The following is an 18,324-nucleotide window of genomic DNA, read 5'->3' on the forward strand; positions in this document are numbered from 1 at the left end:
AACTGGGTATTGTTCTTGCTTTGGCTCCATCTCTTCATTTTTCCGAAGTTATTTCTCCACTGATCTCCAGTAACATATTGGGCACCTTCTGACCCAGGAAGTTCCCCTTTGAGTATCCTATCAATTTGCCTTTTCATACTGTTCATGGGGTTCAAGGCAAGAATACTGAAGTGATTTGCCATTCCCTTCTCCAGTGGACCACTCATTATCAAAGAAATGCAAATCAAAGCCACAATGAAGTAACATTTCACACCAGTCAGAATGGCTGCTATCCAAAAGTCTATAAGCAATAAGTGCTGGAGAGGGTGTGGAGAAAAGGGAACACTCTTACACTGTTGGTGGGAATGCAAACTAGTACAGCCACTATGGATAACAGTGTGGAGATTCCTTAAAAAACTGGAAATAGAATTGCTGTACAACCCAGCAATCCCCCTGCTGGCCATACACACCAAGGATACCAGAATTGAAAGAGACACGTGTACCCTAATGTTCATCGCAGCACTGTTTATAATAGCCAGGACATGGAAGCAACCTAGATGTCCATCAGCATACAAATGGATAAGAGATCTGTGGTACATATACACAGTGGAGTATTACTCAGCCATTAAAAAGAATACACTTGAATCAGTTCTAATGAGGTGGATGAAACTGCAGCTTATTATACAAAGTGAAGTAAGCCTGAAAGAAAAACACCAATACAGTATACTAATGCATATGTACAGAATTTAGAAAAATGGTAACTATAACCTTTATACCAGACAGCAAAAGAGACACAGATGTATAGAACAGTCTTTTAGACTCTGTGGGAGAGGGCGAGGGTAGGATGATTTGGGAGAATGACAATGTAACATGTATAATATCATATGTGAAATGAATCGCCAGTCCAGGTTTGATGCATGATACAGGATGCTGGGGGATGGTGCACTGGGATGACCCAGAGGGATGGTATGGGAAGGGAAGTGGGAGGGGGTTCAGGATGGGGAACACGTGCACACCCATGGCAGATTCATGTTGATGTATGGCAAAACCAATACAATATTGTAAAGTAATTAACCTCTAATTAAAGTAAATAAATTTTTATTTTAAAAATAAATAAAAATAAAATTCTTAGAGGAAAGTATAATCAGAACACTCTCTGACATAGATCAGAGCAGTATCTTTTTTGTTTCATCTCCCATAATAATTGAAATAAAAACAAAAATAAACAATAAACAAAATGAGAAGATAACATACAGATTGTCAGATAACATTTGCAGATGATGTGACCAACAAGGGATTAGTCTCCAAAATTTGCAAACAGCTAATGAGGCTTGAGATTAGCAAAACAAAAAACTCAATTAAAAAATGGGCAGAGGACCTAAACATACATTTCTCCATAGAAGACATACAGATGGGCAAGAAACATGTAAAAAGATATTCAACATTGCTAATTACAACATTGCTAATTATTAGAGAAATGCAAACCAAAACTACAGTAAGACATCACCACACCAGTTAAAATGGCCATCATCAAGAAATCCACAAACAACAAATGTTGGAGAGGATGTAAAGAGAAGTGAGCCCTCCTATACTATTAGTGGGTATGTAAATTGGTACAGCCACTATGGAAAACAGTATGAATGTTCCTTTAAAACCTAGAAATAGAGCTACTATATGACCCTGCAATCTCACTTCTGGGCACATAGTTGGAGAAAAACATGATCTAAAACTATATATGCACCCCCCAATTTTCATTACAGCACTGTTTTCGATAGCCAAGAAATAGGAGCAACTTAAATGTCCATTGAGAAGAATGGATAAAAAAGATATGGTATAGAGGTATACAATGGAATGTTACTCAGCCATTAAAAAGAATGAAATAATGCCATTCACAGCAACATGGATGACAACATGGAATGTCATACTGAGTGAAGTAAGTTAGACAGAAAAAGAGAAATATTACATGATATCCCTTATATGCATATAAATGAACTTATTTATCAAATAGAAACAGACTCACAGATTTAGAAAATGAACTTAAGTTTGCTAGGGAGAAGGATGTGGGGTAGGTAGTTAAAGAGTTTGAGATCAACATGTACACATTGCTATATTTAAAATGGGTAACCAGCAATTTCCTGCTCTATAGCACAAGGAGCTCTGCCAAATATCATGTAGAAGCCTGGATGGGAGAGAAGTTTGGCAAAGAATGGGTACTTGTATACGTATGGCTGAGTCCCTTTGTTTTCTACCTGATATTATCACAAAATTGTTAATCAACTATATTCGCATACAATATAAAAAGTTTAAGAATAATAAAAATTTTTTTCAATGCAAAAATAAAGACAATATTAAGCAACCGACATAGGATTTATCTCCAAAATATACACATAGTTCATTCAAATCAATATCAGAAAACAACCTAGTCAAAAAAAAAAATGAGTGAAATATCTTAATAGGCATTTCTCTAAAAAAGACATATAGATGGCCAAAAAATACATGACAAGATGTACAACATCACTAATTGCTAGAGAAATGCAAGTCAAAACTGCAATTAGGCATCACTTCACACCAGTCAGAATGGCTGACATTTAAAAATCTACAAACATTAAATGCCATAGAGGGTATGGAGAAAAGGGAACCCTATTACATTGTTGGTGGGAATATAAGTTGGTACAGCAACTATGGAGAACAGTATGGAAGTTCTTTTAAAAACTAAAAGTAAGGAATCTCCGCACTGTTTTCCATAGTGGTTGTACTAGTTTGCATTCCCACCAACAGTGTAGGAGGATTCCCTTTTCTCCACACCCTCTCCAGCATTTATTGCTTGCAGATTTTTGGATCGCAGACATTCTGACTGGTGTGAAGTGGTACCTCATTGTGGTTTTGATTTGCATTTCTCTAAAAAATTGCAAATAGAACTGTCTTATGACCCAGCAATCCCATTGCTGGTCATGCACACTGAGGAAACCAGAAATAAAAGAGACACATGTACCCCAATGTTCATCGCAGCACTGTTTATAATAGCCAGGACATGGAAACAACCTAGATGTCCATCAGCAGATGAATGGATAAGAAAGCTGTGGTACATATACACAATGGAGTACTACTCAGCCGTTAAAAAGAATACATTTGAATCAGTTCTGATGAGATGGATGAAACTGGAGCCGATTATACAGAGTGAAGTAAGCCAGAAAGAAAAACACCAATACAGTATACTAACACATATATATGGGATTTAGAAAGATGGCAATGATGACCCTGTATGCAAGACAGCAAAAAAAGACACAGATGTGTATAGCGGACTTTTGGACTCAGAGGGAGAGGGAAAGGGTGGGATGATTTGGGAGAATGGCATTGAAACATGTATACTATCATGTAAGAATCGAATCACCAGTCTATGTCCGATGCAGGATACAGCATGCTTGGGGCTGGTGCACGGGGATGAACCAGAGGGATGTTGTGGGGAGGGAGGTGGGAGGGGGGTTCATGTTTGGGATCGCATGTACACCCGTGGTGGATTCATGTCAATGTATGGCAAAACCAATACAGTATTGTAAAGTAAAATAAAGTAAAAATAAAAATTTTTTAAAAATTAAAAAAAAAAAACCTAAAAGTAGAACTACCATATGACCCAACAATCCCATTATTGGGCATATATCCAGAGAAAACCTTAATTCAAAAAGGTATGTGTACCCCAATATGTCAATAATAGCCAGGACATGGAAGCAACCTAAATGTCCATCAACAGAGGAATGGATAAGGAAGGTGTGGTACATATATACAATGGAATATTAATCAACCATAAAAAGGAACAAAACTGAGTCATTGGTAGAGATATGGGTGCACCTAGAGTCTGTCATATGGAGTGAAGTAGGTAAGAGAGAGAAAAACAGGTATATATTAATACATATATGTGAAATCTAGAAAAAATGGTATACATGACCTTATTTGCAAAGCAGAAATAGAGACACGGATATAGAGAACAAACTTATGGCTACCAAGGGAGAAATTAAGGGTGGAATGAATTGGGGGATTGGGCTTGACATATATGCACTACTGTGTATAAAACGGAAAATGAATGAGAATCTACTGTATAACACAGTATTAAATGCTCTGTTGTCACGTAAATGGGAAGGAAATCAAAAAAAGAGATATTTGTATACATGAAATTCTCCAAGCCAGGCTTCAACAGTATGTGAGCTGTGACATTACAGGTGTTCAAGCAGGATTTAGAAAAGCCAGAAGAAACAGAGATCTAATTGCCAACATCCGTTGGATCATCGAAAAAGCAAGAGAGTTCTGGAAAAACATCTACTTCTTCTTTATTGACTATGCCAAACCCTTTGACTATGTGAATCACAACAAACTGTGGAAAATTCTTCAAGATATAAGAATATCAGACCAACTTACCTGCCTCCTGAGAAGTCTGTATGCAGCTCAAGAAGCAACAATTAGTACTGGACATGGAACAACAGACTGATTCCAAATTGGGAAAGGAGTATGTCAAGGCTGTATATTGTCACCATGTTTGTTTAATTTATATGCAGAGTACATCATGTGAAATGCCAGACTGGATGAAGCACAGGCTGGAATCAAGATTGCCAGGAGAAATATCAATAACCTCAGATATGCAGATGCCACCACCCTTATGGCAGAAAGTGAAGAACTAAAGACCCTCTGATGAAAGTGAAAGAGGACAGTGAAAAAGTTGGCTTCAAACTCAACATTCAGAAAACTAAGATCATGGCATCTGGTTCCATCACTTCATGGCAAATAGATGGGGAAACAATGGAAATAGTGAGAGATTTTATTTTGAGGGGGGCTCCAAAATCACTGCAGATTGTGACTGAAGCCATGAAATTAAAAGATGCTTGTTCCTTGGAAAAAAAGCTATGACAAACCTAGACAGCATATTGAAAAGCAGAGACATTACTTTGCCAACAAAAGTCTATGTAGTCAAAGCTATGGTTTTTCCAGTAGTCATGTATGGATGTGAGAGTTGGACTATAAAGAAAGCCAAGAGCCAAAGAATTGATGTTTTTCAACTGTGGTGTTGGAGAAAACTCTTGAGAATCCCTTGGACTGCAAGGAGATCCAACCAGTCCATCCTAAAGGAAATCAGTCCTGAATATTCATTGCAAGGACTGATGCTGAGGCTGAAACTCCAACAGTTTGGCCACCTGATGTGAAGAACTGACTCTTTGGAAAATACCCTGATGCTGGGAAAGATTGAGGTGGGAGGAGAAGAGGATGACAGAGCATGAGATCTTTGGATGGCATCACTGACTTGATGGATATGAATTTAACTAAGCTCTGGGAGTTGGTGATGGACACGGAAGCCTGGCATGCTGCAGTCCATGGGGTCGCAAAGAGTCGGACACGACTAAGTGACTGAACTGAACTGATAGCTGATTCACTTTGCTGTATAGTACAAACTTGCAAAGTATTGTAAAGCAACTATACTTCAATAAAAGCTAATTTAAAAGTAATAATAAAGACTCAGTATCGAGGTTACCAAGTAGATCTAAATCCACCATTTTTAAATACTATTTTTAAAACAAAGTTTTAAAATAAAATTGTATTTAAATACTATTTTTTAAATGAATCTCACAACCACCAATCTACAAGCAGGGGTGTTGTTAGGGTTATTTTTTTCTTGTTATTTTTAATAGTCAACATGCAATATATTTTTCTGATTTATTTTACTTAGCAGAGTGCCATCAAGTTCCATCCATACTCTCTCAAGGGGCAAAATTTTGTATTTTTAAGATTAATATTTTATTATCTCTACATACCAAAATTTCTTTATCTATTCATTCCAGTGTTCACTTAGGTTGTTTCCATATCTCTTTTATTATAAAAGTTATTTATGTTTACTATAGAAATTTCAAAAGTTCAGAGAATTTTTAGAAATAAATAACACCTATACATCTAATCACCAGAAATGATCATGTTACCATTGTGGTGTATTCCTTTGCAATTTTTATTCTATGCATATAAATCTTTCTACTATTAGAACTGGTTCATATATATTTTCATATTCTGCTTTTTTTGTTGCATATCTTGACTTATTATATAATGCTGCAATAAATATATGGGTATTTCAAGTTAATGTTTTCATTTTCTTCAAACAAAAACTCAAAAGGGGAATTGCTGTTTCATATAGTACTTCTATTTTTAAAATTTTTAAACTTCATTCTATTTTCCATAGTGGCTGCACCAGTTTACAGTCCCAAAAAGTGCAAAAGGATTCCCTTTTCTTCACATCTGCACCAACACTTGATATTTCTTGTTTTCTTTATAATAGTCTTTTTAACATATGTGAGGTGATATCTCATTATGGTTAAGATTTGCATTTCTCTGGTAACTAGTGAAGCTGGGCATCATTTCATGTGTCCGTTGGCAAACTGTTTGTCTACTTTGGAGAAATGGGACCTAATTAAACTTAAAAGCTTCTGCACAAAAAAGGAAACTATAAGCAAGGTGAAAAGACGTCCTTCAGAATAGGAGAGAATAATAGCAAATGAAGCAACTGACAAACAACTAATCTCAAAAATATACAAGCAATTCCTGCAGCTTAATTCCAGAAAAACAAACGACCCAATCGAAAAATGGGCCAAAGAACTAAATAGACATTTCTCCAAAGAAGACATACAGATGGATAACAAGCACATGAAAAGATGCTCAACATCACTCATTATCAGAGAAATGCAGATCAAAACCACAATGAGGTACCATTTCACGCCAGTCAGAATGGCTGTGATCCAAAAATCTACAAGCAATAAATGCTAGAGAGGGTGTGGAGAAAAGGGGGCCCTCTTAAACTGTTGGTGGGAATACAAACTAGTACAGCCACTATGGAGAACAGTATGGAGATTCCTTAAAAAACTGGAACTAGAACTGCCATACAACCCAGCAATCCCACTGCTTCGTATACACACTGAGGAAACCAGAATTGAAAGAGACACGTGTATCCCAATGTTCATCACAGCACTGTTTATGATAGCCAGGACATGGAAGGAACCTAGATGTCCATCAGCAGACGGATGGATAAGAAACTGTGGTACATATACACAATGGAGTATTACTCAGCCATTAAAAATAATTCATTTGAATCAGTTCTAATGAGGTGGATGAAACTGGAGCCTATTATACAGAGTGAAGTAAGACAGAAAGAACACCAATACAGTATACTAACGCATATATATGGACTTTAGAAAGATGGTAATGATAACCCTGTATGCCAGACAGCAAAAGAGACACAGATGTATAGAACAGGCTTTTGGACTCTGTGGGAGAGGGAGAGAGTGGGATGATTTGGGAGAATGGCATTAAAACATGTATAATATCATATATGAAACGAATCACCAGTCCAGGTTTGATGCATGATACTGGATGCTTGGGGCTGGTGCACTGGGATGACCCAAAGGGATGGTACGGGGAGGGAAGAGGGAGGAGGGTTCAGGATGGGGAGCACGGGTATACCTGTGGCGGATTCATGTTGATGTATGGCAAAACCAATACAATATTGTAAAGTAATTAACCTTCAATTAAAATAAATAAATTTATATTAATAAAATAAACCCACCTTAAGGATTTGGGGCATTTCCTTACTATCTTGTGATATGAGTGCAATTGTACAATAGTTTGAACATTCTTTAGTATTTCCCTTCAGAATTGGAATAAAAACTGACATTTTCCAGTCTTGTGGCCACTGCTGAGTTTTCCAAATTTGCTGGCATATTGAGTGCAGCACTTTAACAGCATTGTCTTTTAGGATTTGAAATAACTCATCTGGAATTCCATCACTTCCACTATCTTTGTTTGTAGTAACGTTTCTAAGGCACACTCAACTTCGCACTCCAGGATGCCTGGCTCTAGGTTAGTGACCACGTCATCATGGTTACTCAGGTCATTGAGACCTCTTTTTGTATAGTTCTTCTATGTATTCTTGCTACCTTTTCATGTATTCTTCCTACTTCTTATTCTTTTCTGCTTCTGTTAGGTCCTTGCTGTTCCTGTCCTTTATTGTGCCCATCTTTGTATGAAATATTCCTTGGTATCTCCAATTTTCTTGAATAAATCTCTAATCTTTTCCATTCTGTTGTTTTCCTATATTTATTTGCATTGTTCACTTAAGAAGGCTTTCTTAACTCTCTTTGCTATTCTCTGGAACTTTGCATTCAGTTGAGTATAAAGAACGATACCAAACTTTTAATAGATTCGACTGTTTTTTTTTTTATTTCTGAGATGTCTGAAATATCACTATGTTGGGTGGGAGAAGTTCCATTTGTCAGGTAATAGAAGCTCTTCTAAATTTAAGACATCATAGAGCCTAGTCAAATACCAGGTTTCTGGAGGAATATTCTACAAACAAAACAAAATTTCTGCTGCAGATTTTCAATAGTCTTCCTACCCTTTCCCCCTGTAGTGCATTCAGAAAGCACTTGTTGGGATCAAACACATTACAGAGGTTAAAATAGTTGTTAAGTATCCTTACCTGGTTTCCATATTCTCAGTTCTCAGAAAAAAAAAAAAAAAAGGAAATTTGGATACTTACCTCTGGTACAAAATATATTTTTCTGCCACTCCAAGGATTGCTGCCTTTTGAATAGACAATATTTTTCCAGCAGAAGTTGAATATTTGGTGCACAAACCGACAAGAACCATCTATTTTATCACGTAGACTGGTCTAAATCTTATTCACCTTATCTAATTTTTACAGGGTGGTATCATCTATATTATCATGTACCCATCAAGGCATCTGGGCTTAAAGTTCAAAAAACATTTGATGAAAGATATATTCATTTCCTATACTTTCTTCTAGGCATATTCTGACATGTTACTGACATGTTTCTACTACCTATGAACCTAGGCAATTTTGACTGCTGGAGTGTTGTGTTAAAAGTACTAGCTCTTAAAGCAACTAGATAGTCCTGTCTACAATTTACACTTTAACTGCAGTCAACCATCTTCCAAGGATGAGTCACAAGTCATGGTATAAGTAAAAAGGATGATGGTATAAGTCATTCTCACAACTTAAGAAACAACTCTAAATACATAATCTACTAATGGAGAGTCAGGGATATCATCTCTGTTTAACAGTGATAGAGTTTTACTCTAGAATTTCCATATGCTTCTAGTTTCCCTTCTCCAGTACCAAACAGATTGTGGTACTGACCCTGGAAGAGATAAGGAGCACACCAATTTAGCTTTTTTTTTTTTTTTTCACTTTATTAAATTTTTATTTTTACTTTATTTTACTTTGCAATACAGTATTGTTTTTTTCATACATTGACATGAATCCACCACGGGTGTACATGTGTTCCCAAACATGAACCCCCCTCTCACCTCCCTCCCCATAACATCTCTCTGGGTCATCCCCTTGCACCAGCCCCAAGCATGCTGTATCCTGCATCGGACATATGTCTACTCATGTCTCCCCTGCATTCCTTGCTTTCAATTCAAGAGTGACTCAGCTTGGCTGTAGATATTTCTATTTAAAAGACCTTTAAGATATATTGCTAAGTGAAAAAAAAAATGATGCAGAATACCACCTTTAAAATGTTACATTTGTGGGGAAAAGAGAAGGGAGATAAAATTAAAATGTAACCTCATATTTGCTTAGGATTGTATTTTTTCAACTATTGAAAGATGTGCAAAATACTTAATAAAGTAGTTACCTGTGATAGGCAAAAGAATTGAGAACTGAGTGAATAGAAGAACAGCAATAAGAAAAAAGACCTGTCACTCTTCACCACTCGGGTCGTTTAATTTCAAAGTATGAGACTTTTATATTTAAAACATTAAATCTAAAAGGATAGAGAAATGACTGACATGTTCATAATACACTGTAAGTGAAAAAGCAGGCTGAAAAAATAATCTGTACATTATACCATCTTGTAAGAAAGAATGTATATGACTCTGAAGTCATATACACACACTCAGTCTTGGTGGACCTCTTTTTACTTCGTGACTTCTCAAAGCCAGTTAGTCAAGAACTCACTGATTGGAGGATCTTGAGTTCTGGGTGGCTCCCCTTCAATGAGGAAAAACAGTTCACCCAAGTAGAAACAACCTGACAGTCCTCAAAGAGGCATGCAGATACACCTTTTCTGCTGTGACATTCCTGCCCAGCAAGAAGGCCTGGAACCAGCAGAGCACCAGACATACACAGGAAGTGCCTGTCTCCTACATTTCATCCCCTGCTCACAGCCTGATGAGTACCAGTGCCCAGCAGTGTACCCACTCAATGTCTCTCCAAACTTCCTCAGAGAAAAATGACCCAGTGATTTATGCATTCATAGTATAAAAATTAAGTTTGAAAGATTAATATAAATATTTCAAGCAAAATAAAAAAGGATTATAGGGATAGATAAGCTATGAGTTTGAGATTAACATATACACACTGCTATATATAAAATGAGTAAAGAAAATAACCTACTGTCTAGCACAGGGAAATGTAATCACCTACTAATCACTTATAATGGAACTATATATATATATGTGTGTGTGTGTATATATATATATGTGTGTGTATATGTGTGTGTGTGTATATATATATGTAAGGAGCAGTGGCTGTGCTTTACTGGAGCAGCCGTGAAGAGATATCCCACGCCCAAGATAAGAGAAACCCAAGTAAGATGGTAGGTGTTGCAAGAGGGCATCAGAGGGCAGACATACTGAAACCATACTTACAGAAAACAAGTCAATCTAATCACACTAGGACCACAGCCTTGTCTAACTCAATGAAACTAAGCCATGCCTGCAGGGCAACCCAAGATGGGTGGGTCATGGTGGAGAGGTCTGACAGAATGTGGTCCACTGGAGAAGGGAATGGCAAACAACTTCAGTATTCTTGCCTTGAGAACCCCATGAACAGTATGAAAAGGCAAAATGATAGGATACTGAAAGAGGAACTCCCCAGGTCATTAGGTGCCCAATATGCTACTGGAGATCAGTGGAGAAATAACTCCAGAAAGAATGAAGGGATGGAGCCAAAGCAAAAACAACACCCAGCTGTGGATGTGCCTGGTGATAGAAGCAAGATCCAATGCTGTAAAGAGCAATAGTGCATAGGAACCTAAAATGTCAGGTTCATGAATCAAGGCAAATTGGAAGTGGTCAAACAAGAGATGGCAAGAGTGAACGTTGACATTCTAGGAATCAGCAAACTAAAATGGACTGGAATGGGTGAATTTAACTCAGATGACCATTATATCTACTACTGCGGGCAGGAATCCCTCAGAAGAAATGGAGTGGCCATCATGGTCAACAAAAGAGTCCGAAATGCAGTACTTGGATGCAATCTCAAAAACGACAGAATGATCTCTGTTCGTCTCCAAGGCAAACCATTCAATATCACAGTTATCCAAGTCTATGCCCCAAACAATAACCCTGAAGAAGCTGAAGTTGAACGGTTCTATGAAGACCTGCAAGACCTTTTAGAACTAACACCCAAAAAAGATGTCTTTTTCATTATAGGAGACTGGAATGCAAAACTAGGAAGGCAAGAAACACCTGGAGTAACAGGCAAATTTGGCCTTGGAATGTGGAATAAAGCAGGGCAAAGACTAATAGAGTTTTGCCAAGAAAATGCACTAGTCATAGCAAACACCCTCTTCCAACAACACAAGAGAAGACTCTACACATGCACATCACTAGATGGTCAACACGAAATCAGATTGATTATATTCTTTGCAGCCAAAGATGGAGAAGCTCTATACAGTCAACAAAAACAAGACAAGGAGCTGACTGTGGCTCAGATCATAAACTCCTTATTACCAGATTCAGACTTAAATTGAAAAAAGTAGGAAAACCCCTGGACCATTCAGGTATGACCTAAATCAAATCCCTTATACAGTGGAAGTGAGAAATAGATTTAAGGGCCTAGATGTGATAGATAGAGTGCCTGATGAACTATGGAATGAGGTTCATGACATTGTATAGGAGAGAGGGATCAAGACCATCCCCATGGAAAAGAAATGCAAAAAAGCAAAATGGCTGTCTGGGGAGGCCTTACAAATAGCTGTGAAAAGAAGAGAGGCGAAAAGCAAAGGAGAGAAGGAAAGATATAAGCATCTGAATGCCGAGTTCCAAAGAATAGCAAGAAGAGATAAGAAAGCCTTCTTTAGCTATCAATGCAAAGAAATAGAGGAAAAGAAAAGAATGGAAAGACTAGAGATCTCTTTAGGAAAATTAGAGCTACCAAGGGAACATTTCATGCAAAGATGGGCTCAATAAAGGACAGAAATGGTCTGGACCTAACAGAAGCAGAAGTGATTGCAGCCATGAAATTAAAAGACACTTACTTTTGGAAGAAAAGTTATGACCAACCTAGATAGTATATTCCAAAGCAGAGACATTACTTTGCCGACTAAGGTCCATCTAGTCAAGGCTATGGTTTTTCCAATAGTCATGTATGGATGTGAGAGTTGGACTGTGAAGAAGGCTGAACACCGAAGAATTGATGCTTTTGAACTGTGGTGTTGGAGAAGACTGTTGAGAGTCCCTTGGACTGCAAGGAGATCCAACCAGTCCATTCTGAAAGAGATCAGCCCTGGGATTTCTTTGGAAGGAATGATGCTAAAGCTGAAATTCCAGTACTTTGGCCACCTCATGCGAAGAGTTGACTCATTGGAAAAGACTCTGATGCTGGGAGGGATTGGGGGCAGGAGGAGAAGGGGACGACAGAGGATGAGATGGCTGGATGGCATCACTGAGTCGATGGACGTTAGTCTGAGTGATCTCCGGGAGTTGGTGATGCACAGGGAGGCCTGGCATGCTGCGATTCATGGGGTTGCAAAGAGTTGGACATGACAGAGTTACTGAACTGAACTGAACTGATATGTGTGTGTGTATATACATATATGTATGTATATGATTGAATAACTTCACTGTACACTTGAAAAATAACAATATTGTAAATTCTTTTATTTCAACTTAAAAGGACAAATAAATGCATTTCTGTGTGTGTGTGTGGTCAGTAGACAAATATTAAGAGTGGTAATACTGTTGGGCATACACACCAAGGAAACCAGAATTGAAAGAGTCACATGTACCCCAATGTTCCTCTCAGCACTGTTTATAATAACCAGGACATGGAAGCAACCTAGACGTCCATTGGCAGACAAACGCATAAGATAGCTGTGGTACATATACACAATGGAATATTACTCAGCTATTAAAAAGAATGCATTTGAATCAGTTCTAATGAGGTGGATAAAACTGGAGCCTATTATACAGAGTGAAATAAGTCAGAAAGAAAAACACCAATGCAGTATATTAACACATATATATGGAATTTAGAGAGATGGTAATGATGACCCTATATGTGAGATAGCAAAAGAGACACAGAGATAAAGAACAGACTTTTGGACTCTGTGGGAGAAAGCAAGGGTGGGATGATTTGAAAGAATAGCATTGAAACATGGATATTACCATATGTGAAATAGATCACCAGTCCAGGTTTGATGCATGAGACAGGTCGCTCATGGCTGGTGCACTGGGATGACAAAGAGGGATGGGATGGGGAGGGAGGTGGGAGGGGTGTTCAGGATGGGGAACACATGTACACACATGGCTGATTCATGTGAATGTATGGCAAAAACCACTGCAATATTGTAAAATAATTAGCCTCCAATTAAAATAAATTAATTAATTTAAAAAAATAAGTCATGGAAAGAATAACATGGAAACTTACATTACCATATGTAAAATAGATAGTCAATGGAAATTTGCTGAATGGCTCAGGAAGCTCAAACAGGGGCTCTGTATCAACCTAGAGGGGTAGGATGGGGAAGGAGATGGGAGGGAGCTTCAAAACGGAGGGGATAGGGAGGCGGTTCTAATATGGCAGAGGACTAGGACGAGGAGACCGCTTTCTCCCCCACAAATTCATCGAAAGAACATTTAAGCACAGAGCAAATTCCTCAGAACAACTTCTGAATGCTGGCAGAGGACATCAGGCAACAAGAAAAGCAGAGCATTGTCTCCTAAAGGAGGTAGGACAAAATATAAAAGATAAAAAGAGAGACAAAAGAGGTAGGGATGGAGCTCCATCCTGGGAAGGGAGTCTTTAAAAAAGAGAGAAGTTTCCAAACACCAGGAAACACTCTTTCCAGAGGGTCTATGGCGAGGCTTGGAATCTCAGAGGGCAAAATAACCAAGAGGAAACATAAATAAATAATTAAAACCCACAGATTACATGCCTAACAGCAATTCCCAGCAGTGCAACACCCTAGATGCTCATATCCCCCACTAGCAGAGGAGGAGGGACAGGGAGGAGCCAGCAACATTGCTTAGGATAAGGACCAGGCCTGAAAGCCCTGAGGGCAATCTGAGGGACCTAGCTTGATAGCAACCCAGACTGTGGGATAGCTATCCCGGGATCCCGCGAAAAGCCCTAACCACCGCCAGGCACGCCCACAAAACAAAGGACTGAGCAGAGCTAGCCAGCTGCGGACTGGCCCATCCCCCACCAGAGACAGGCAGGCAAGGGCAGCCAGAGCCAGAAGGGGGCAATCCCGGCTCCAGAGAGGCACTGGATACCAAACTGCACGCAGACTTCATTGCTAACCAAGACTTCTTGGGATTCTGGACGGTCGAGATCCACTGGGAGGGTCACAGCCAGAGTTCAGCTTCCCAGAAGAGACACACAGCACACTTGAGAAGACGCACCCGTAGTACACCCAGAAAACCGAGCGGCTGGGACGGTTGAGGGAATAAGTCGCAGCCTTCAACTGAGGACAATTACATGACCCAAGGACCTGGTCACCTGAACTGCTCAGACCAGGGATGGGTGCAAAACGCAGGCCCAATCAAGTCTGTGCCTTTGTGAAGTACCCGAGAACCTGAACCTGAGCGTGTTAGACCTGGGAAGTGCATGCAAACCAGGGCCTGCATCAGACAGTTCCTGGCAGAGCAACCTGGAGTTTGAGCAGTGTAGACTGGGAAAGCACACATGCCATGAGCGGGGCAAACCCAGTGTGGCTGAACCACTGTGAACAAACAACAGTGATATTTGTTTGCAGCGTTCCTCCTTCCCCAAAGCTTGACTGAACAAGCGAGCCTAAAAATAAAAGTGACCAGCACTGAGCCCCTTGTGTCAGGGTGGAAATTAAACACTGAAGGGACCAGCAAACAGAAGAAGCTGAAATAAACAAAGGGAACTCCTTTGGAAGTGACAGGTTCAATAGAGTAAAACCTTGTAGTTAGCACTGACTACATAGGAAGGGGCCTATAGACCATGAGAAGTAAAAGCTGGAACAAGGAACCATCTGAAAATGAACTAACCCACTCTGTCCACAGCAGCTCCAGAGAAAGTTTTAGATATATTTTTACTATTATATTTTTTGAAATTAAAAAACATATTTTATTTTATTTATTTTTTGTTTGTTAAGTCCTCATTATGCCTTTAATTTTCATTTTTATAACCTACTATTACCTTGCCAACAAAAAAGACCCTTATTTTTAAAACAAATTTTATATAAATATGTATAATTTCTGTGACTTTGTGTTTTATTTGTGTTGTTTTTTTTTTGGGGGGGGGAGGGTTTGTGTTTGTTTTTATTCTTATTATTTTTTAATATTGTACTTTTGAGAATCTAACCTCTACTCAAGATTTTTAATCTTTGCTTTTTGGTATTTGTTATCAATGGCACCCCACTCCAGTACTCTTGCCTGGAAAATCCCATGGATGGAGTAGCCTGGTGGGCTGCAGTCCATGGGGTCTCTAAGAGTCGGACACGACTGAGCGACTTCACTTTCACTTTTCACTTTCATGCATTGGAGAAGGAAATGGCAACCCACTCCAGTGTTCTTGCCTGGAGAATCCCAGGGACAGGGGAGCCTGGTGGGCTGCCATCTATGGGGTTGCACAGAGTTGGACACAACTGAAGCAACTTAGCAGCAGCAGCATCAACTTTGTACCTTTAAGAACCCAATCACAATACCCATTTTTACTGGGGAGCGAGATCACTAGCCTGATTGCTCTCTCCCCCTTCTGACTCTCCTTTTTCTCCACCAGGTCGCCTCTATCTCCCCCTCTCCCCCTTTTCTTCTATACCCAACTCGGTGAATCTCTTTGTGTGTTCTCGGCTGTGGAGAATACTTAGGGAATGGAATACTGGCTGGATCTGTCTCTCTCCTTTTGATTCTCCCATTTATCCTCCTGGCCATTACTGTCTCCTTCCTCCCTCTTCTCTTTTCTGTGTAACTCCGTGAACATCACTGAGTGGTCCAGACTATGGAGAGCACATAAGGAAGTGACCACTGACTAGCTTGCTCTCTCCTTTTTGATTCCCCCTCTTCTTCTCCTGGTCATCTCTATCTCCCTCCTCCTGCTTCTCTTCTCTATGTAACTCTGTGAAAATCTCTGGGTGTCCCTCACTGTGGAGAAACTTCTCATCTTTAACCTAGATGTTTTATCATTGGTGATGTGTAGATGGAGAAGTCTTGATGCTACTGTAAAAATAAGACTGAAAACCAGAGGAAGGAGGCATAAGTCCAAATCCTGAGGACACCAGAGAACTCCTGACTCCAGGGAACATTAATCGACAGGAGTTCATCAAACGCCTCCATACCTACATTGAACACAAGCACCACCCAAGGGCCAACAAGTTCCAGAGCAAGACATACCACACAAATTCTCCAGCAACACAGGAACATAGACCTGAGCTACAATATACAGGCTGCCCAAAGTCACACCAAACCCACTGACATGTCATAACTCATTACTGGACACTTCTGCACTCCAGAGAGAAGAAATCCAGGTCCACCCACAAGAACACCAACACAAGCTTCCCTAACCAGGAAACCTTGACAAGCCACCCGTCCAACCCCACCCACAGTGACGAACCTTCACAATAAAGAGAACTCCACAAACTGCCAGAATACAGAAAGGCCACCCCAAACACACCAATATAAACAAGATCAAAAGGCAGAGAAATAGCCAGCAGGCAAAGGAACACAATAAATGTCCACCAAACCGAACAAAAGAGGAAGACATAGGGAATCTACCTGATAAAGAATTCTGGATAATGATAATGAAAATGATTCAAAATATTGAAAACAAATTGGTGTTACAGATAAAGAGCCTGGAGACAAGGATTGAGAAGATGAAAGAAAGGTTTAACAAGGACCTAGAAGAAATAAAAAAGGGTCAATATATAATGAATAATGCCATGTTCAGTTCAGTTCAGTCGCTCAGTCATGTCTGACTCTTGTGACCCCATGAATCACAGCACCCCAGGCCACCCTGTCCATCACCATCTCCCGGAGTTCACTCAGACTCATGTCCATTGAGTCCGTGATGCCATCCAGCCATCTCATCCTCTGTCGTCCCCTTCTCCTCCTGCCCCCAATCCCTCCCAGCATCAGAGTCTTTTCCAACGAGTCAACTCTTCGCATGAGGTGGCCAAAGTACTGGAGTTTCAGCTTTAGCATCATTCCTTCCAAAGAAATCCCAGGGTTGATCTTCAGAATGGACTGGTTGGATCTCCTTGCAGTCCAAGGGACCCTCAAGAGTCTTCTCCAACACCACAGTTCAAAAGCATCAATTCTTCGGTGCTCAGCCTTCTTCACAGTCCAACTCTCACATCCATACATGACTACTGGAAAAACCATAGCCTTGACTAGATGGACCTTAGTCGGCAAAGTAATGTCTCTGCTTTTGAATATACTATCTAGGTTGGTCATAACTTTTCTTCCAAGGAGTAGATGTCTTTTAATTTCATGGCTGCAATCACCATCTGCAGTGATCTTGGAGCCCAAAAAAATAAAGTCCGACACTGTTTCCACTGTTTCTCCATCTATTTCCCATGAAGTGCCATAAATGATATCAAAACACTCTGGAGGGAACCAACAGTAGAATAACGGAGGTAGAAGATAGGATAAGTAAGGTAGAAGATAGAATGGTATAAATTAATGAAACAGAGAGGGAAAATGAAAAAAGAATTAAAAGAAATGAGGACAACCTCAGAGACCTCCAGGACAATGCTAAATGCCCCAACATTCGAATCATAGGAATCCCAGAAGAAGAAGACAAAAAGAAAGACCAGGAGAAAATACTTGAGGAGATAATAGTAGAAAACTTCTCTAAAATGGGTAAGGAAATAATCACCCAAGTCCAAGAAACCCATAGAGTCCCAAACAGGACAAATCCAAGGCGAAACACCCCAAGACACATATTAATCAAGTTAACGAAGACCAAACACAAAGAGCAAATATTAACAGCAGTAAGGGAAAAACAACAAATAACACACAAGGGGATTCCCATAACGAAAACAGCTGATCTTTCCATAGAAACTCTTCAGACCAGGAGAGAATGGCAGGACATACTAAAAG

This window comes from Capricornis sumatraensis, chromosome X (genome assembly GCF_032405125.1).
Source record: "Capricornis sumatraensis isolate serow.1 chromosome X, serow.2, whole genome shotgun sequence".
Classification (NCBI taxonomy): domain Eukaryota; kingdom Metazoa; phylum Chordata; class Mammalia; order Artiodactyla; family Bovidae; genus Capricornis; species Capricornis sumatraensis.